Source organism: Mesoplodon densirostris, chromosome 7 (assembly GCF_025265405.1).
Source record: "Mesoplodon densirostris isolate mMesDen1 chromosome 7, mMesDen1 primary haplotype, whole genome shotgun sequence".
NCBI classification, from domain to species: Eukaryota; Metazoa; Chordata; class Mammalia; order Artiodactyla; family Ziphiidae; genus Mesoplodon; species Mesoplodon densirostris.
Window position 1 is genome coordinate 77,025,068 of NC_082667.1, and position 22,125 is coordinate 77,047,192.

The 22,125-nt window shown below is 42.1% G+C and overlaps 1 pseudogene; it reads right to left on the reverse strand.

Moving 5' to 3' along the window:
• Window positions 1-21,475: 21,475 nt before the first annotated feature.
• LOC132494203 (centrosomal protein of 78 kDa-like) overlaps window positions 21,476-22,125 on the reverse strand; it is a 138,377-nt pseudogene continuing 137,727 nt past the window's right edge.

Here is a 22,125-nt window from a genome sequence, read left to right on the forward strand (position 1 = left end):
GGAAAAAATCTTTTTCCCTTGGAGTATTAAGAAGTCATCGCATAATTGCCATCTCTCCACATTTTGTTCTAGAGTGCCTGGTTTATTGATATCAGTGTGAGACCTGTTTTAAATAAAAATCTATTTGTAAAAATCCAGATCTGTAATATGTTCTAAATATCATTATAGTGTCTTTTAACTATAGATTAAAAATCACTTCATTTTCAACAAAATATTTTGATGTAAACATCAAATGTTTTGAAAACAAAGGGGATCTGTTTTTGTTGTTTTCTCTTTTATCTAATTTTTGTATCCATTTTGTCTGGGCATATTAAATGGTAAAAATATTTATAAGATTTGCACTAGGTGAATCTTCTTAAAAAGAAAATACTGAAGGCCACAGAGTCTGGGAATATTAATATCTTTTTAATAGATTGATCCCCCTTGATTTCTTATTCTGGAGTAAAGGTACAAGTTTTTCCATGAAAATTAGACACACAAATCATCTGACAGAATGTATGACAGATGGAACATGATTGATGGGAATTTTGCTTTAATGCACATTGTTCATTGTAATTTTGCCCAGCTTAATGAACTGTGAATTAATAATGAGGAGCAACACATTCAACGTATTATAGTAATAAAGTGCTTTTATGGACATTTTTCATGTTTCCAGACTTTCTTGGCCACCCTGAACAATTTTAACTCAAAGGATTAAAAAATAATCGCTTATTTAACTGTGTTAAAATAGTCAACTTTGAAAAAGGTATTTTCCTGTATGAACTTTTTCCTAATTGATTCCATTTTGTTCTGATCAGTAAACTTACCTGAGTAAGCTGCACTATTTAAAAAAAAGTGATCTGATAGAGTATTAGATGACATACATGACCATAGTCCATTGTTTTCTGATTCAACGACATAAGGGAGTAAAGTGAAAAATTAATAATTATACATTTTTTAATTAGGAGAATAGAAAAACTAAATTTCTTGTAGAAATAAGCCCAAAGAGTCCTCGTGTCAGCCCTGCTCCTCTTAAAAGACCGTGACGCTGTAATACCAATGGATAATCTGGGAGAGAACCAGCTGTCATTAAAATAGATTTTACCAAGGCAAGGACAATAGGTTGCTTATTAGCAGTGAGAAATCAGTAGTCTTTTAGAAGTGTACCCTTTGGAAAGTGTGAGATATATAATAAATGAAAGCCTTTCATTATTCATTGTTATAAGCCAAATGTAGATTAAATGTACACTACCTTCAATTCAGATATTAAGATATCCTTCCCTCAGTAATTTTATGAGGTAACATGTATAATGTCAAGCATAGGCTAAGTCATATATTTTATAATCTTTCAAAAATTTTTAAAGCAATGTGTTAACCCTATAATGAATATAAAATGGATCCTAACTGCATGTCTTAGAAAATGTGCATTTCATAGAATTATTGAAGAATGAATCCTTAATAGCCCATCTTTTTAAGTATGTTAGCTGAATGTTATGATTGTGTAATATCATTTTAGGGCATTACCACATTTTAAGAAATAAAATAATATTCAGAAGCATAATTTTGCCAGAATGTAAAATTTAAAACCAGAAATTTGACTTGTGAAAAATCCTCCCATGATTATTGGCCTGTTAAAAACTAAAGCAAACCCCACAAACCTGATGCAAGCTATTATGTGCAAAATAATGTGCTAGTTACACAGCCCTCTGGGAAGTGAATGTGAGTCCGGATGCTTCTTTCTTGGTTTATTTCATTCCTAGAGTACCTTTGTTGCAGGTTTTTCTTATGTTTCCAAAGGAAACAAGTAAGCCATCTCAAGTTTAAGTTTTGTCCTCAATAAAGTAAAAAATGTGCCAGATACCATTTGACTGGATGATAACTAAACTGGACAAATATTTTCTCTCACTGGAGACTGACAGTGTTTTAGTTGTGCTTAAAATTTGTGATTCTCCTAAAAAAAGAGTACAAATGAAAACTTATGGTTACCAGGAGATAAGGGGGGAAGGATAAATTGGGAGATTGGGATTGACATATACACACTACTATATACAAAATAGGTAATAATAACCTACTGTATAGCACGGGGAACTCTACTCAATACTCTGTAATGGCCTCTATGGGAAAAGAATCTTTTAAAAAAGTGGACATATGTATATGTATAACTGGCTCCCTTTGCTGTACACCTGAAACTAACACAAATTTGTAACTCAACTATACTCCAATAAAAATCTTTTAAAATAAAAAAATAGAGTACTACATGCATTTCTAAGAAATAAACATTATTTTCTTCATTCTTCTAAAATAAATAAAAATAAAATAATGTAATATGTGGTTTTCGAGCTAATGAACACCTAAGAATGAAATTTGAAAATCTACATTTGTAATGTATAATTCTTTTGTTCAGAGGCAGTGACATTCCAAAAGAACAAAACTTCTCCAACATTTCCCCATTTAGAGTAATGCTGACAGTGAGTGTCTGGTGGATCTCAGAGGGGCACAACTGATAATATATTTATCATGCTGCCAGTTTGCTAAGTGGTTTCATATTCACTAAGAAAGACTTGTCAATGGATACTGAAGAATAGATGTGAGGTCTCTGTGAGGTCTCTGTGTGTTGTCTCTGGGTGAGATTTCTGTGTGAAGTCTCTGTATGAGGTCCCTTTGGAAGGTATCTCTGGGAAATCTGTTAAATCTGTGCTAGGTTTCTGTCTGAGGGTCTGTGAAGCAACATGAGGTCCCTGTGTGAGGTCTCAGTATGTGATCTCCGAGAAAGGTGTTTGCGTGAGAAGTCTCTCTTGAGAGGTGTGTCCGTGAAGTCTTTGTGTATTGTCTCTGGGTCTCTCCATCTCTTTTTTTCTTTTGGTCTCTCAATTTCTTGTCTTACTGTACCTTATGGAAGACGGAGCAGCAAGAGAAGGGCAAAGGGACTTGCTTCTTTCTGTTTTCTTGCTGTTCCATCAGCATCACCTGTCTGTGGCACTCTCCCAGCAGGAGCCAGGGGGGTCCAAGTCCAGCTTCCCCATATTCCCAGAATTCACTTCTGGGTGCCCCTGAGAGGACCCAGCAGTAGCCAGGCTCAGGACCCAACCCTGTCAACTCTTTCCTCTGGGTACCGACCCCTCCCACAAGTCCTGGCTCCACTCTCACTGCTCTGCCCATTCTGGAGGCTGCCTTGGGAATCGGGGCCCAGAGGTAGGGCCTGGCTCCAGGGAGAAACCAGGGGCGTGAGCAGTCCTGTGCTCACTCTGCCCCCTCCACCCCAGGTCACAGCATTTCCACGTGTTGCGGGGCCTGACAGGTATGGGGGATGGGGTCCATTTCTGTTGTCATCTGGATCAGGGGCATCAGCTGGAACAGAAATCTCCACAATGAGAAAGACACCACCTGGAGCTGTGTCCACCATGCGCCCTGCACATGGCAGAAAGCACCAAATCACTCTAGAGAAATTCTTCCTCATCTCCCTGCTTTTCCATATGGATGGGGGTCAGGAGACAAGAAAAGCTGTGCCAGAAGCAGATCAGTGGAACACTCCTGGATTGCACCCTGCCCCATCCACTTTGCACAGGTCACCTCCACACCACCACAAATCCTGTCTGATTGCTTGTTCACCTGCCAGGCTCTGGGGTGATCAAGGACTGGGAGACAGGCAAGGCTTACTACACAATCACAAGCCAGTCCCCACCTCTCCCCTGGAGCAGTCCTTGGGCCATGTGTTTATGTGAAGGTCACCAGATTAGGAGCCACATCCCAAGATCCCTAGTCCTGGCTTTAACACCTATTGTTAAGTTATCCTTTCTAAAAGTCAAGAGGTGATGATGGGGCTTCCCTGGTGGCGCAGTGGTTGAGAGTCCGCCTGCCGATGCAGGGGACACGGGTTCGTGCCCCGGTCTGGGAAGATCCCACATGCCACGGAGCGGCTGGGCCCGTGAGCCATGGCCGCTGAACCTGCACATCCGGAGCCTGCGCTCCGCAACGGGAGAGGCCACAACAGTGAGAGGCCCGCGTACCGCAAAAAAAAAAAAAAAAAAAAAAAAGAGGTGATGATGTGTAAGCTTATTAAATATAGTATTAAGAGATTAACCTTCCCTGATTTGCTTTACTTCTATAAGTTTGACCTTCTGTTTTGACCTAAAGGTGGTTTCTCTAGGTCTGTGATCTTAGAGTTGGAATAGGGTAGAGACCCTGGCGTGGGGCCATGGTGAGCTACTGGACCCTTAACTTTTCCTCCCCTTTAGGCCTTTAGATGGTGGTTGTATGTCAGGGGGCTGCTCTTTCAGAACTGCAATTTATGGGAATCTGGTACCACTTTGCCTCCTTCCTTGGATCCAATGATTTTTCTACACCTACATCCCACCCTAAATTCACAGTGTTTGACCATCAGATAGTTACTACCCACAGTCACACCCCTATTCCATTCATCCAAAACTCCTTCTCTGGGGTTAACATAGAGTGGAAGGTAGGTGACCCATGAACACAGCCATTTATTTATATGGGACTGGACTCAACACGGCCCTCAGCAGCCTCCCTGATACTCCCCCCACCTACACACACAGAGCTGGAAATGCCATCCTTGCTGCTGCTCTAAAGTGTAGGAAAAACAGAGGTGGGGGAGGGTGATGCTGTACATTTTATTATGGCTAAGCTAAAAGGGGTTCATAGGGCATACCTCAATCCCAACCTTCATCAGAGAGAGAAGGAACTCTTAAGAGCAGATGTTGTATATTCCCTACCAAGAGATCCAGGGGCAAGATTTCTCCTGTTTCTGAACTCAGAGCCCATACTCTATTCCCCCCAAACTTCCATCCACTTGGCTCTGACACTTCCTGGAGCCTGAATTGGAATGTCCGGCCCTATCGTGTAAACCTATCCACTACAGTTGCATAAAGTTCAAAGTAGCATAGAAGGAGGAGAAAGACTGGTTGAACCAGATCCTTGGGTGTGGGTTTCATAGGTTTTTCCCATCTCATTGTTAGAGTAATTTTGGTTTGTGTAATGACAGTATTATAAGGTGCAATGAAGGGACACGAGACAAGGAGCAAGCTTGTGTTGCTACTGTCAACCTCCCTCCATGCCCCTCCCTTCTAGAAGACAAAGTGCACAGCACAGACAGCAGCCATTACACTATGCTTTTATTAGAAAAAAAAAAAAAAAATATATATATATATATATATGTATTGGGGAACATTAAATATCTTGGATGTGCTAATGAGAAAATCATTTTCTCTACATGGACTGAATTTTTATTTGGAGACATGTCTTCCTACTATGGTGAAGTCCATGGTGAATCGCTCTTTTTTCTTCTGGGATCTGTCCAACAGCTGTCATGAGTGCTTGACCCTCAGCAGTCTCACTCTTCAAGGTTGATCTGCTTTTGACGGATCCGTGACTCTGGGCAGTGGCTGATGTGGGCTTGAATTTTTGCCGAGCATCTCGACCATTGACTTTTTTATTGGGGAAAATCCACTTTAAAAATAGCCTCATCCTTTTTCTGAAGAGGCTTTCTGGAGGGCTATGTTTCTTCTCTGGCATGAGCTGGAGACATCTGCTCCCAATAGAGTCTGTTATTCCCCTGACCTGGGCAGGGTGGCTCATACTTCCAGCTTGAGAGGTCCCTAATTCTTTAAACCTTTCTTCATGCTCTCTTGGTTTATGCCTCCTACAGTCCTCTCTTTTGTAAGTAGGGGCAATCATCTTGCTCTGGCTCTTCCATGAGTCTTGGAGTTTTGAAGTTTTGGGCTCCTGCTGCCCTGGGTTGCTCCTTTGGGCTTCCATAAGGCCACTTGTCTCCTGGGAAGCTAACCTGTCTCTGGTGGGGACTCTCTGGGGGTGGCACTGAGGCACCTGAGAAGCCAAGTTGTCTGCAGCAAGGAACATGTGTTTGGGAAAGTCCTGAAGCTGGTTGTCTGACTGTACCTTTACTTTGGAGTTAAACTCACTAGCAACCCCCATGTTAAGGCATGGCTCACCTGGATGTTGGACAACAGACATTCTAGGTAGTAGGAGACTTTTACTGGCCCCTGGCACCTCTAAACTCCTCATATGTACATTTGTGGTTTGGGATTTTGTCAACACTTTGGTTTCCAAGATAACACTAGACTGTGGTTGAAGAGCAGGAGAGTCCTTGGCCTCCACAGCCTCCCTGGCCTCTTCACCTCTCAAAGATTGGGATCCTAAGTTCACCTCCATCACTGTTGCCCTATGGCAGGGGTCTCCTGAGGCCTGACCACCACTCTCCTCTGTTGGCTCATTCCTGACCATTGCTGAACTTGGACCTGGCTCTAGGCTGTCCCTCTTGACCCATTCCACAGTCTCACTCTTCCAGGTTCTGCCCACAAGGCTGAGTGTGAGGGACTGAGAAGGTGGCCTGCCCTCCTGTCCAGTCAGAGAAGCCTTTGAGGGCCCATGGTAGTCAGCAGATGGAATCGCTCCCAGGGCACTCTGGATTTCCTTACACACAGTTGAGGGGACAAGGAGAGGCCTCTTCAGGGTAGGAACTGACTCTTCTGTTATCACCTTCTCTCCTGAATGAGCCTGAGGAGGTTTCTCCAGGAACTCAGCACACGTGACTGTTGAGTGGGACCCAGACACACAGGTGGCTGAAGGGGAAGAGGCAAACTGCAGAACGGTGGAGGGTTGGAGCTTTTTCAGCTTCAAGAGATTTATGGGCTTGAGGACCTTGAGGGGGAGGGTCCACCTGTGCTTTACCCAAAACCTTCTAATATGTGCTTCCAGCACCTCTCGAGTGTCTGGATCAAGGAAGGAAACCCTACAGGAGGTGTTCATGCAGGGTTCCCAACCCTTCAAGCAGTATCTTCCACAGGCTCCAGCAGGCACTGCTTTGCACATCTCATCAGGAGGGTCTTGACATGAGAGCTGATGAAAGTTGCCCTTGCCAGGAAGCCTCCCCAGGCAGCTGTAGGAGAGCAGATGGGGCCAGGATGGCTGGACAGGACAGGCAGGGGTGGGCACCTGTAGCCCAAGAACCCTCCTCTGTCCCCACACTGACTTCATAATGCTCCTGCTCTCCCTCACCCTAGGGCTTTAGCCACGCCCTCCCATGGCTCCCCCTCCCAGGGCTGGGGTCACATTATAGGCTCTGGGAGGAAGGACGACCCAGGAGAGAAGGGGAAAGATTCTTTACCTTTGCAGAAGTGAAACCAGGTTGTGAGTCCCCTCCAGTTCTTCCAGGCAATCTCTGCAAGCTGGAAATCAGGAGACTGGGTCATGGTGGTGAAGGCAGAGGCCTAAGAGTCTTTCAGGAGGCTGAGTGCAATGGCCCTTTAAGGGAAATCTTTGGAGGATTAGACTCTGGAGCCCAAGTATCAGTGTCCAAGGCCACATGTCCCTGACAGTGATGGTAAGTCTCACTTGAAAAGGGTTTGTCCTTTGCAAAGTGCCTCCACGTTAATTAACCCCTGTAGCCCTTACAACTGCCGTGTAGGGGAGAAAGGTCAGTGGTCATCACACAGAGGAATCTGAGCAATGTTAAACAACTTGTCCACAGTTGGACTTGGAGGTCCCACTTCCCAACCCAGGCACCAATGGTCCACCACAGTCCACACACCCCATTTCTAGGTCCTCATGGCTTCATTCTAAGCACAAATTTCTGGGAAGTATCTGGGCTCTGATCTCCTTCCAACGAGCCTTCCCAAGGCTCTGTTTCCTGAAGAATAAGCTCTGCCACTGGCATCCTCAGAGACCGTGAAGCTGGGCCCTCAGGATTAGGAGAGATGGAAGCTAACTCTCGGGGGCACGCAGGGCTGAAAGGCAAAGGCTTACCTTTCAAAGATCCACTTTTCTTCCTACTCCTGCTCCTCCCCTTCAGCTCTACTTGATGCTGAGAGAGAAAAAGAAATGAGGGGCTAACACCCAACTCTCACTGTCATCTATCTAGGCAAGCTGTGTTCATGAACAACATGACTTCTACATTTAACTAAAACTCTGTGGGGTTTTTTCCCCTTTTACTTATTTTTAAAGTGGATAAAAATATTTTCAGTTTTTCTTCTTTGAAGAGTGCAAAGAAGGATTTTTTTTTTTTTTTTTTTTGCGGTACGCGGGCCTCTCACTGTTGTGGCCTCTCCCGTTGCGGAGCACAGGCTCCGGACGCACAGGCCCAGCGGCCATGGCTCATGCGCCCAGCCGCGCCGCGGCATGTGGGATCCTCCCGGACCGGGGCACGAACCCGCGTCCCCTGCATTGGCAGGCGGACTCTCAACCACTGCACCATCAGGGTAGCCCAAGAAGGATTTTTTAAGTTTTAATCACCATAGATTTCTTCTGTCACTGTTCCTCTGATCAAGAAACACACACATTCTCAGACCTAAATGCCCACGTGAGCTTTGTCAGATAGGATTCTGCTTCCCAAGGCCAGACCTCCACTCCAGCCTCTTCTCTCAGGCTCTCAGGGGCTCAGCATTGCCCTTAGATCAGCCCCAACACAGAGGAAGGTCTCACTTGAGACACCCGCTGTGGGAAGGTGGCTGGTGAACCAGGGCTCAGGGGTCAGCCTTCCTGCAGAGATTGAACTCTTAGTAATCCAGTCCTTAACCATTAGTCACTGCACTGGGGACTTGCCCTGGAGCCCTCTACCATACCTGAACTCCTGGTCTATGATCTTAGGCTAGAAATCCTCATGCCCACTCTAACCCCTCTCTGGCCTGGCTTTTCCCTAGAAGGATGATGTTCTCTACTTTTCTGAGAGTTCCCATCTCAGGAGTCTCTCTAGATGGTTTAGAAAAGTGGAAATAAGAATAAGAAAAAAAGATAATCTCTGCTGGGATTAAGCCAAAGGTTTCTTACCTTCCTGATGTTTCTATGTTTCCTAGGTGGTGCTAAGAATGGATTACTCTGGAAGCAGGGGAGTAACATTAGGAAGAGCCCCAGTCCACACAGGAACCCAAGGATGATATCAATCACCCAGGAAGTTGGGCTGGATCTCAGCCAGATAGCAACAGTGTTTTTCAAAGAAAAGAGATTCTCCATCTTCTGAACTGCATTGCTGCCCTCAGGCAACAGAGCACTGGGAGTTCACTTGATGGCAGAACCCCAGGCCTGCATCACAGAGCTGTGGCCTTGTCACAAAGGGCTCCTGAGTGTGGGGGAGGGGCAATAAGAGAAAGAGGCTGAATCACTGCCCCTCCTTCCCATCCAGACCCACAGACACCTGCACCCTCCTGGGGCTTCCAGATCCCTCCTTCCAACTACTCTCATCCTGTCAGAGAGACCTTAGCCAATTTTCTGTTCATTCCATCTGGAACCTGGTTCCTTCATCCATTAGAGACCTTTACTTGAGGCCCACCAACTTGATAACTCTTGAACATCTTAAGCTGACCCTGGAAGACTGGCTGTTTCACAGACATTTTTACTCAGGATTTCCTTTGTCCTCAGCTCCAACTTTCCCACATCATGTTTGTGTCTTGTGTAAACCCAGGGATAGAACTTGAATTTCTTTTACACTTATTTAGTTTTGTGAATTTTGAATAGTGTATGTTTTGCCTCATTTTCTATCAGAGGGAACTACACACAAAAATTAAAATAATTTATTTTTCAAAATTCATAAGTATGAAAGAATTATAAATAGTTATGTAATAGGGAAGAACAAATGTGACTCCACATCAGATCTTTTTTACTTTAATCTTTATGCTTTGTTGCCTGAGCTAACTCTGTCCATCCCTGTGACCCGGGCTGGCTCTGCACTTTTTGTAAAACAATGTTGCCTAGAGCCTGAAATATACAGGATAGCCTATTTCTAAGGCTCTGACTTTTAAGAGCCCATTCCTGGCGATAAAAAGTTGCAGAACAGAGAATAATAATTGTTTTGTTGGAGGTTTACAGGAACACGTGACCTGACCAGGATCTGACCCATCTGGCCAGCTGCTAGAACAAAAGATCCAACACCAAGATATTTGCAACAATTAGCCATGCCCCTCCCTCACCTTGCCTTTAAAAAGGCTTTGCTGAAAGCCTTCAGGGAGTTTGGGGTTTTTCCTGGGCATGAGCCACGTGTCTTCTTGCATGGCACTGTGTAAACCTTTCTCTGATCCAAACTCTGATGTTTCAGTATTTAGCCTCACTGTGCATCAGGCACACAGACTTGCATCTGGTAACAGTTAAACCTTCAAATGATATTTTTGTAAGTTTGTAGTGTTTATAATTCTGGAGTTAGTAAATCTTTAAACTGCACAAAAACTTTTGGGACACACTGCAAACACGCACACACACACGTACTCCTTTTCCTTAACCACTCTAGTACTTTCAAATCCAATAATCCATAATTTTCTACTTAAAAAAAGTCTTTCATATGTTGTCTCAACCCAACTTCTTAGTTTGCAACGATAAGACAGTCCCCACGCTCCAGATAAATTTTGCAGTATGTGGTCTTAGTCCATTAGGGCTGCTGTAACAATGTACCACAGACTGGGTAGAGTAAAGACAACAGACATTTATTCTCACAGTTCTGGAGGCTGGGAAGCCCAAGATCGAGTCACCAGTGTGGCCACCCCGTAGTGAGAGCTCTCTTCCTGGTTCACAGCTGGAGCCTCCTCTCTGTATCCTCATATGATGGGAGGAGGCTGGAGATATCTCTGGAGTCTCTTTTATAAGGCACTAATCCCATTCATGAAAGCTCATAAGCACTTTTGCATGGCCCGGCCTCCTATCTTTAAGAGGTAGGATTTCAACATGTAAATTTTGAGAGAACACTAACATTCAGACATGTGCACTCATTCTATACCCGGAAGCTAGGAATGGGTTAGGGTGAGCCAAGGTCCTGACCCTAACGGGCTGTAGGGTGAAGAGTAGGACTAGGGGTCAAACCCTTGGGGCTGAGCCAGGTCTTGAGCAGCCTCTTCAGATATCCCTAGTGTGTTATGGATGTATTCTCTTTTCTGAGTGTGCCTTGCCTTTCCTGCCCCATCCTCCCAGGCCCCTGAAGCTTCAAGTCCAGCCTGAACCATATAGAAAGGGAGCTTTGAGTCTTACACAAAATTCCCTTATGACACCACTTCCTATCCCTTAGCAGTAACACAAGATTCACTGAAGGATTCACATGGTAAATATGTCTTAATGCCCCATGAGGGCTTTAAAATAATGTGTATTCTCTGTTTGTTGGTCATAATTTTATACAGTTTTAGGGGGAACGTGGGCAAGTGAGTTTATTTGGCTATATTGCCATGAATGTGCACTTTCACAAACATATCTCCTACATCTACTGTTGTTCCTACAGTCTTTTCCTCCCATATGATATTCTCACCTTAATTCCACCTTTTATCAAAATTTAGACTTAGGTCTGTCACCATGTGGACATGCTTTGTAACAAAATAGCTTCAACCGAGGAGGTCACTGGAAGGCCTGGACCAGCTATCTTGGTTCCATGATAGTAAGCAAAGGATCGCAAACTCCCATGTTAAGCTTAAGCAGAAAGCAAAGTTTAGTTAAGCATAGGTACACTCTCAGAGAGGGAGAGAGAGAAGGAGAGAGAAAGAGCAGGCTGTTTCTGAGAACAGGCTATTTCAGCGAAGTGAAGCAAGCCCAAAGCAAAGTATATCGAAGCAAAGGTACACTCTCGGGGTGGGGGGGGATGGATGTACTGTTTCTGCAAATTGAAAGCAGCATTCCTATAAAGGCTTACGAGCGCTTTTAAGGAGCATTTTGCAGAGAGGTGGGGGTGAGTGACAAGGATCATTATTTGATTGACAGTCCTGAGCTATGGAACAAGTTTTCTGCTGCGCATGCTCTCATCCCTGAATCCCCAAGAAATGCCTACTGGGTGGGGGGAGGGGCAAAACCACATGTAATTTATTGTAATTATGGTATAATGAGTTTGGATTTACTATAGGTTATACGCCTGTCTGGTCTGGGCACGCACAGCCTGGAGAAGTCCCCTTGTGTTACTGTGCCTCTCTTTATCAGGATAAGCTGCCCACCACCCGACCATAGTTTCTCCCGTTCTGGGTGGAGTCAAGGGAGAGTCCCCAGATGGCTGCGTGTGACTCAATTTCTTCTTCTTGTCTTTCTCACCACTGTCACCTCCTTGCTGCTAATGTCTGACTAACTACCTAACAGGTCTTCTTTGCATTCATATTTGCTCTCTAAATTTTCTCTATTACTTTATTTTCAATATGTTTTGTTTGATGGGTTTTTTTTTTTGAAATTTAAAAATCTTATGATAACATTTACCTTGATTTATTTAATTATTGTTCTACTGTTATTGATTTCTGCCATCTTATTTTATGCTTTATTTTCTACATTTTCTTTATTGTTTCTTTTTTTCCCTTCTTTGGCATCTTCCATTTTACAGGTCAAGGGTACTTATGTTTGTTTGACATTTGGGAATTTTTAGTATTGTAATGGTTTTATATCTTGAATTATGTTAATTTTCTCAATTTCTTACCCGTGGATGAAAAATGTTCCCTGCCATATCAGTAGACAAAGGATGTTGCAGTTATCAAGTCAGACGTCAAAGCAGGAACCCTCAACTGTGCACCTTGAGGGGATTCGGGATGGAGAAAAACAGGGTACTGGTTCTAGAGTTAAGGTGCATATCAATTAATGATTTCACGGAGCCCAGATTCTTTCATCTTCTCATACATAGAAAAGTGCTAAAGTCCTTAACTTGAGAGGTCTAGTTTTCTTTAATTAATCGTAATCTTTTGATGTTCTGACTACCTGGTTTTTCTTGACTGCTCCCTTAGGTCTTCTGAGCAGTTCCTCAGAGTGATCTGACAGGCTGTGTTCTGGGCTTAAGTCCTCAGAAAATCTGCCAAATAAAACATAATTCTCCTTTTGGGTTGTGCATATTTTTCAGTCAGCAGTCTTGGCAACCAATGAAGGAGGCCAGAGCAGACTTTTCTTCTTTGCCTGAACTCTATGAGGATCCAGAGTCCTGGCACCAGCAGAGGCTTCTTGGGCCTGTCCGCTTTCTCAGAGAGTCCAGACGAATTTGGGTGAGTATCTCCTGGTTCTTGGATCTCCAGTTTTGGTTGATGATCCTAAGTTTTATTCAGTGGTGTTAAACTCTTCTCTTGAGTAGTAGGTTATCCTTGAAACTTGGTTTCAAGAAGAAGTACCTGGGTCATCCTCAGTGAAAGACACTGGGAAGATTTTTACTCAGTTTAAACACTGAGAGCTTAACCTCGGTAGAAAAACACTGGAAGACTTTTGCTCAAATGGGTTAGCCTCACTTAAAAGACACTGGGAAGATCTTGCTCAGTTTAGACACTGCGTGGTTTATCCTCAGTTGAAAGACTGGGGAGACTTTGCTCAGGTGAAAGACACTGAGTAAAAGCTGGACTGGGTAATTAGGTGGAAGACTAACCTGTCTTCCTTGAATTGGCAACTTTAATAGAGTTTGTCAAAATAAAAGTGATCTTCACAAATTGAACTCAGAATGGGGAACTTAGCTTTCAATACAAAAGGAAAAGGAACAACAACAGATTTCCAGCCTCCAACGGATATCCTGGCCAGGTTTATGTCCATACAAAATTTACATTTACAAGTGCTTACTTTCTTGGGACTTAAAGAAAATCTTGCCCTAAAAATGACTAAGATAGGACTCTTTTATTGCATATGCAGTTAAGTTAGAAAAAGCTGGCTTGATAAAAACATCTTTTCAGAATTCTGACTTCAAAAAAACAAAAGGCTTTCTAGGGGAAACTTGCATTTCTCTTCCTGTGTCTTTGAAACGTTAAGTGTTCTGATATTCTTCAGTGTGTGTGTGTGTGTGTGTGTGTGTGTGTGTGTTTTGAGAACTTGGTCACTACCATCCAAAAGTACTTATATAGTGTACATTTGTCAATTTCCTCACTTCCGTTGTGAAAGGAGTTCCCTATTCCTAAGAAAATGGACCTATGTCTGACTGACACAGAAGATGGAGATTTATCCCAGTGCATTTATATATGTATATCTATTAAATTTATGTATATATATATAATGCCTAATGGAAACATCTCAGATGTTCTATTTGGTATTTTTCTTTAATTTTACTTATAAAATTGTGACCATTTTTTAACTCAAAAGAGGAGAATTTTAAAAATTAATTAAGAAGACATCCTCAGTAGTCTAAGGTTCAGAGTGACTTGGCAGAGAAAATTGCTGAATGGTTAGATAATAGTGCTGGTATGCTTGGCTATTGTAACACTTTACATTTGAGTTTCTCTTCCTTGAAATTACAAGAACTATATGACTCAAGAGAAAGATTGATAATTAGGAATATTCTGCTTGCTTTATTTTATTTATTTTTGTTGTTGTTGCGGTACGCGGGCCTCTCACTGCTGCGGCCTCTCCTGTTGCGGAGCACAGGCTCCGGACGCACAGGCCCAGAGGCCATGGCCCACGGGCCCAGCCGCCCCACGGCATGTGGGATCCTCCCGGACCGGGGCACGAACCCGTGTCCCCTGCATCGGCAGGCGGACTCCCAACCACTGTGCCACCAGGGAAGCCCCTCTGCTTGCTTTTCATAGAGCCTATTGAAGAACATTTTAATTATTTGGAGGTCATAGGAAGGAACCTTCATGATCTAAGTTTTGAACAAGTAGTGTTGCAACACAAAGCTATGACTTAAAAAGGAAATTTGAAATGACCTATTTCTTTTGGCATCTCAATCCAGATATCTGTCAGTAAAATGAGTCACTTTTCAGTCAAATGGGTGGTCAGCAATATAATTTTTTATTGGGAAGCTGAAAGACACCATTGCCAAGCAGAGCACCTGCAGTGTTCACATCTATATTTGAGCATTTCTTTCGTTTTCCCAAGGGGTGCAAGTGAACAGAAGGAAGGCCGAGAAATGCACTTGAATAAAGCTTTTCAAGATGGATAGAACAGAGAGCATTCCCAGAGGCGGGTCAAGTTCAACCCAAGAACAACTCTCTCAGTGCTTTCACAACTAGGTAAAATACAAGACCAGTAGTAACTCAGCTCTCAAATCAGTGCTGAAATCCAGCAGAAGGTTGTTAATATTGATACGGTTAACATACATCAAATAGGAATACTGAATTTTCTGAATCCAACTGAACTCCCAGGATTGTTTGGTTTCAAAGGCTGTCGGGCTCAAGACGCATTTGGTTTTAAATAATCCTTCCTAAAATGTTCAGCTTTCAGTCTAATATGATTGAAACCCAGCTTGAGTGTGTCTTATAATACACTGGACTGGAAAGACTATGGGCATTGAATTATTCAAAACATGGCAGGCGAAGGAGTGATATGTGGGGAGGATGTGATCATAGAAATGAGTGAGACTTGATATGTCTTGTTATCTCATTTGATTTACCTGTTAGAACTCTTCCAAATATTAGAGGAAAGAAATCAATATCAATTTTCACCTGTCACGTTCCACACTTCAATGATTAATGAATGTCAAATTTGACCACAGTTTTCTGTACCACCTGCTCTGAAATAATACTTCTGGGCCTTTATTAAAAATGTAAAATTTTCATTGAATTTCCAAATATGATTCTGCAGTGGCTAATTCAGCTTGTTTTATTAGTAAGCAAGTTCTGATGAGTAATACTAATTTAATAAGCCTGCATGTGAGGTTAAAGTGTCAACTATTCCCGCTGAAGGTGATGAGATACGACTGTGATGTGGTGGTAGGGCACTCACCTTCCTGAACGAACCCTGCGAGCACACAGTTCTTGGGAGAAACCAGTACAAATCTGATATCATTTTGCATGTCTCCTGTAGCAGTGGAATGCACACACATACAAACACGATCATGGGTGAAAAAACCCACATGCGCACCTTAGAGGCTTACATTAATTTCTGAATATAGTTCTCCGGAAAGAAAAAGCTTCACTGATGATTTGTATTTTTATAGTTTATTGTTTTATCCATACTAAAACACTTCATGAAATCACTTCCTGTTTTGTTGTCCATGGAATCCTTTCCATTTTGAGATGCTAAATATAAATCGAAAGAATGATTATGGTCCTTGGCCATGAAAGACTAAGTTACAGAGAACCCGGTGACTGGAGGTCAGCGCTGCCACGGAATTATTCTCTGCTCCAGAGACCATCAGAATATCACTGTGTACCCACTTAAGGATAGAATGCTGCTACTGAGAAACGAGCTCTCTTTTATTTCTACTAAAAGGAGAGAACAGTAGGGGACCTTGGCTGCGCGAGTGTATGAGACTTTCTCTGTTTTGTACAATAAGCCAAAAACAATACATGAAATAGCCTCACGCCTTTTGTCTTTTGTACCCAGCTCCTTCCTGTATTGCTCCTGATCCATTACACTTAAATCAACAAGAGTTGCTTGAACATTTTGACAGTTATGTTCCCCATACCCTGAAGCATTTTTAAAGGGTTACTGAGATAAAGCTATTTCAAAAATACTCCCTCCAAATTTCTTCAGGGTGGCATCAATGAAAGTAACTTCTTAGAGGAAAAAAACTTGAGTTCCTGGCCTACCACTCTAAAGCCAGGCAAGCATAAACCTTCAGAGCAAAACCTAAGTTTGCTCCCAGTTGAGAATTTGGTTTCCACGGTCTTATATAAAAAGTATATGGAGACTTTAATTCCCTATAAGCCCTTTCCAAAGAGTGAATACAGTTCATCATTCGTAAGAGATGATGGAAGTTACAATTTTGTTGAATAGGTGGAATATATATTACATATAATATACATATTTATTTTTAATATATGTATATAATATATATAAAGTTACTATTCAGAGTCCTAAAACGTGGATTTTTCTTACTTACCAAGAATGAACAGTAACTTGATCTCTAAACAATAAAGCACCTGGTCATAACAGAATCATAACACATATTTGATATCAGAATGAATTCACTGTTCAGGTGTAAAGAGGGAATAGCTTCAGTTTTCCTCTTTCGTGCACCCCATTATTGCATCCTGGACAGAGGGGATTTTCTTGATTTTAATCTAAAGGAGAAATGGTCACTTTTGTTGAGATGGAAATTGACCACCCCAGTAGGCAGAGGCACTGTTTTTATTTGGCTGAATTCATGTTTCTAGTGATAATTCAAGGTGTAATAGGGTTTTCTCAGCCACTCCAAAATCTGAAAATGATAAGCATCTCACCAGAGTTTCAGGATGGCCCATTACCTATTCTGTGGAAAGGATATTCAAAATACCATGTTTCATCAATGTCTTCTTTGACTTATTAATGAATGGACAACTACTGAGTTAAGACAGTGTCTCATCCTTGCTTCAAAAAAATAAAAACAAAAAACCCCCACAAACACAAAAAAACTGTTAACAATGAAAACTTATTATGCCAGGCCTTAGTATGGCCTGACTTGGAAATTTAGTTTCAGAGGCTTTTGTGAATATACCAAGGAAAGAGGACCTAGGTGTATCTTATTCCCACAGGCCGCCAATAAATATTTGCTTAACGGACAAAAAATTAATATATAGTATAGGAGAGAACCTGACAGATGCTTAACATTATTGAGTGATAGCAATGCCCAAACTCATCTGTGATCAAACACTATGAAAGTATCCTCCTAAGGATAAACTTATTACAAATAAGAAGTGAAAATTCAATTATGCAGATACTTTCAATGTCAGCTCTGATATGCAAAAAGCATGGAAGTTGTCACTGTATCTTGTCCTTACAAGATAATGCTGTACAAAATGAAAATCAGTGACTTTTCAAAGACGTGATTAATAAAACATGTAACTATGAAAGAATTTTCAAACGGTAATTATGTATGTGTATATATGTCTCTGAAAAATCTGTGTCAAAGAAAACTGAGGCTATCAGTATAAACTTCTTTAACTTCTATCTCTTCTTACCTTTATTTCCTCCCAAACTTACCAGTATCCATCCAGCTCGAAGGATACAAGTGATTTTTATATACTGTGCAAGTTTTTTTTTCTTATTCATATGTCCATGTTTCCCCAATTCTCTAAATTACTATCTACATCTTCAGGATCTCCTTTATTGGTTCCTTCATTTCAACATATTAAATATGTCCTTCTCATTCTAAAAAATTCTTTTTTGCTAATTATTTTCTCTTTTCATCCAAACTCCTTGAGAGTAGCCTATTCCCACTGTCCTCACTAGCCCCGCCTGGCCCCGACAGGCAGCCCTACACCCTCAGTTTATTGCCATCTGGCTTTTTGTCCACCACTTCACTGAACTGCTCTAAGGTCACTGGGGACCTAACTGCCCAAATCCAATGGACACTCACATTCTCTGAAGGATGACACTGTCATCTACTTCCTCCTTCTTGAAACTCTATCACCTCTCTCCTTCCCAGAATTCTTTCTCTGCTTATTACTTAAACGTTGTCAGTACTCACAATTCTCTGAAATCTCATCCATTTTCATGATTTTAATGACTGCTGATATGTGCTGAGGACATTCAAATTTTTATCTTTCCATGTCTTCACGTGCATGTCCAGTTATCTACCAGTTTGTCTTCTGAATTCTACAGGTGCTTCAAAATTCTACATGTCCAGAACTAAAGTCTTTTCCCCACTTCAGTTCTTTATCCCCTATTTCCAAACTCAATGATACCACCACCCAACCTTAGTCACACAGATGGGGGTTCAGCCTCCGCCTCCTACTTCTTCCTTACTTCCCAAGGTCAAGTCTTGCTGGTAATTTCCTAAATACAATTAGAACTTATTTCCTCCCTTCATCTATACCTTATTTCAGACCCCTTTCTTCTTGCCATTACCTGGTCTAGAAGTTACGAAATTGCTGTTTGGTGGAACCAGTTGTTAGACATTCTATTAAAAAAGGACTCTAGGGTCAAATAGCTTTGAGGATGGCTGTGTACCATACTCCTGCTGTGACGATCCAGAATGAACATTAGCCTACAGCAGCCCCAAGAAGCTGTACAGTAAAGGAACCTGATTAACTTTACTTAAGCCAGGTCCTCCCTTCTGCCGGCCTATAAACCTTTCAGTAGGGACAGGAGAGGAGGTGGCAGCGTGAAAGTCCCACTTGAAAATATAAAGCACTGCTCCTCAGAAGAGTGGGGCATAATTATCTCCAGGCTTCTTCAGAGTCCTCATCCATACTGACGTCAGTGGTCTAAAATGCCACCCGAACTTGTCCTTTCCATTCTTAGCTATTTTCTGAGGAAACCAGCTCCACGCACATGGATGGTTAAGACCTGCTCTCCTCCTCCTCGCTGCCTCCTTTAGGGGCACTTGCCGCTGCCTGGGGACACTGCACTGATCCTCCAGAGCCTGTGCCTGGGGCTCTGTGACACACCCCTCGCACACTCACGGCTCTGGACTTCCGCTGTCCACTCTGCCTTGAGTATCCTTGCCTTTCACCGGCTGACTCACCCGTTTCTCACGAGTCCTTTAAGACTTAGCTTAGGGACTGCCTCTTGATGACTTTTCTTTGCCTCACGGCTCCCCCTCTTCTTCCACAAACACTGACTAAACGCCCTCAATATGCCCGTCACAGCATGTCACGTGCAGGATGAGACATCTGCTGTGCGTCTTCCCCTCTCACTCCACTGCTAAAGGGCCAACACTACATCTTGCTCATTGTTTCACTCCTCTAACACTCAACCCATGACTAGTGAACTAACTAGTACTGTAGTAGCCCTCTTAGTAACAATCAGGCAGGACCTTCTACAAGAAATCTGACACTCCAGCTTTTCTCTGATCTCACCTTTCACTCTGATTGAACTAAAGACTTATCTGTACATGTTTTACCAGGGAGACATCATTTAATCCAGAGATGTGTCATCACATACTCTTACATACTCTGCCATTTAAAAATTCTGCTCACGATGGGGGAAGGAGACAGGTGTGCTTTCTGACAGCCCCACTGTCTTTGCACTTCTAGTGGTCACTGGCTTCTCTCTCAGTGCCTTCCTTAAACCCTTCTTCTCTTAACAAGGAAACAGGATAACAAAGTAATTAAGAGCCTGGTTACAGCCTATGTGTGAACAGAAACATAACCAAGGACATAGAGAATAGACTGGCGGTTGCCAAGGAGGAGGGGGTGGGAGAGGGTTGGATTGGGAGTTTGGGATTAGCAGATGCAAACTGGTGTATATACAGGATGGATAAACAAAAAGGTCCTACGTGGGACTTCCCTGGTGGCGCAGTGGTTAAGAATACGCCTGCCAATGCAGGGGACATAGGTTCAAGCCCTGGTCCGGGAAGATCCCACATGCCAGAGAGCAACTAAGCCGGATGTCACAACTACTGAAGTCCAGGCACCTAGAGCCCGTGCTCTGCAACGAGAAGCCACCACAATGAGAAGCATGTGCACCTCAACTAGAGGAAGCCCGCGTGCAGCAACAAAGGCCAAACACAGCCAAAAATACATACATACATACATACATACATACATTTATTTTTAAAAAGTGCATGTATTTAAAAAAAACCCAAAAAGGTCCTACTGTAGAGCACAGGGAACTATATCCTATATCCTGTGATAAACCATAATGGAAAAGAATATGAAAAAGAATGTACATAAATGTGTAACTGGGTCACTTTCCTGTACAGCAGTAATTAACACAACACTGTAATTCAAGTGTATGTCAATAAAAAATAAAATTTAAAAAAATTGACAGAAAAATAGTCACATAAGGGGAACTTCCCTGGTGGTCCAGTGGTTAAGACTTTGCCTTCCAATGGAGGGGGTGAGGGTTCAATCCCTGGTCGGGGAGCTAAGATCCCACATGCCTTGAGGCCAAAAAACCAAAATATAAAACAGAAGCAATACTGTAACAAATGCAATAAACACTTTAAAAATGGTTGACATCAGAAAAAATCTTTAAAGAAAAAAATTCACATAAATCAGAAACAAATGAAAGATAATAAAGTCCATACATTAAAAAAAAAAAAAGAGCATGGGTTCGGGTCACATTGCAACTTCCCACTTACTTATAGCTGTGTAATTCTGGGCAACTCACATAATGTCTCCTCAGATTGTTCATCTATAAAATGGGGATGGTAAGAGTTCCCTACCTCAGAGCGTTGCTGTAATCCATAAACACGGTTAAGTGCCTTGGTAAATGTTTGAGGCTCTCTGGTTATTATGAATTAAACTATGTCAATGGCTTCTGGCCGTGTGATTTATAATAGTTTGATGTTTAACCAAATGGTAAAACTATTCCATTTATTATTCCCATCTCTTTTTAACCCTTAGCCTGCTTTGTTGTTTATGTTTTCTCCCACCACAGAGTGCTAGTTCCAGGAGAGTAAAGGCTTTATTTTGTTCACTGCTGAAAGCAACAGCACCCAGAAAAGTACTGTACATATGAAGCCCTCATTAAACACTAGCTGAATGAATGGTGCAAAGTGTTACAAGGAAAAGTACACCCAAACTTTCATTTTAATAAAAAAGTATAGATAAAAAAACCTTTCTCTAATGGCTTCCAGTCAAGTAACTGAAAACACCATATGCTATAATAAAAACATAAGTAATTTATTAAAATTTGAAGGCAAAAACATAATTTTAAAAGATTTAGACCAACGTTAGGCGTGATAGAGTATGGATGCTTTCTTGAAATTCACAATCAGATCCAAGAGTATCACTTTCAGACTGTTCTAGTAGACTGAGTTTACTTTTAGTTGTCTTTGATGAAAGTCACTATTCTACTCTCTTTCTTAACAGAAATGTGTTTTTTCGAAGACTCACTTTTAATTGGTTTATTAACCAAAGAATTATTTTGCCCAATTCCTTTTCTTTTCTGCTTTACAGGTGAGTCAGAGCAGGAATGCAGGTCCTTCCCAGGTTGTTTCTTAGCAGAGTAGTTTTTGGTCTATTCACCTGCTTTGCTCATTTTCTCTGAAGAAGACCTGCTATTTCTAGATAATTCCTCTTCTTTTCTTTGACTTCCAGTTCCAGAAATGACGTCTGCTGAAGGAGAACATGTTCTAGCAATGAAATCTTCAAAAGACTCCTGCCGCTGCTCTGTGACTAGGACCCCCAGGTTGTCTTTGGAAGTTTCTAAGGCCTCCTGAGTAGACGCTGGGACACGGAAGGAGTCGAGAGGCAAAGGAATCCTAGCATCACCTGTAATTTTCGGAAAGTGGAGGGGAAGACAAAAGACAAGACAAAAATTCAGTGATGAACAAAGCCAACCATTAAAAAGTAGAGTTCAAAACTTCAATGTTACTCTGTAATCTTATTATTAACACCGTCAATTGATTAATCAGAAGATTTCAGAGCCAGTTTTTTTTGTAATTATATCTTGCCAAGT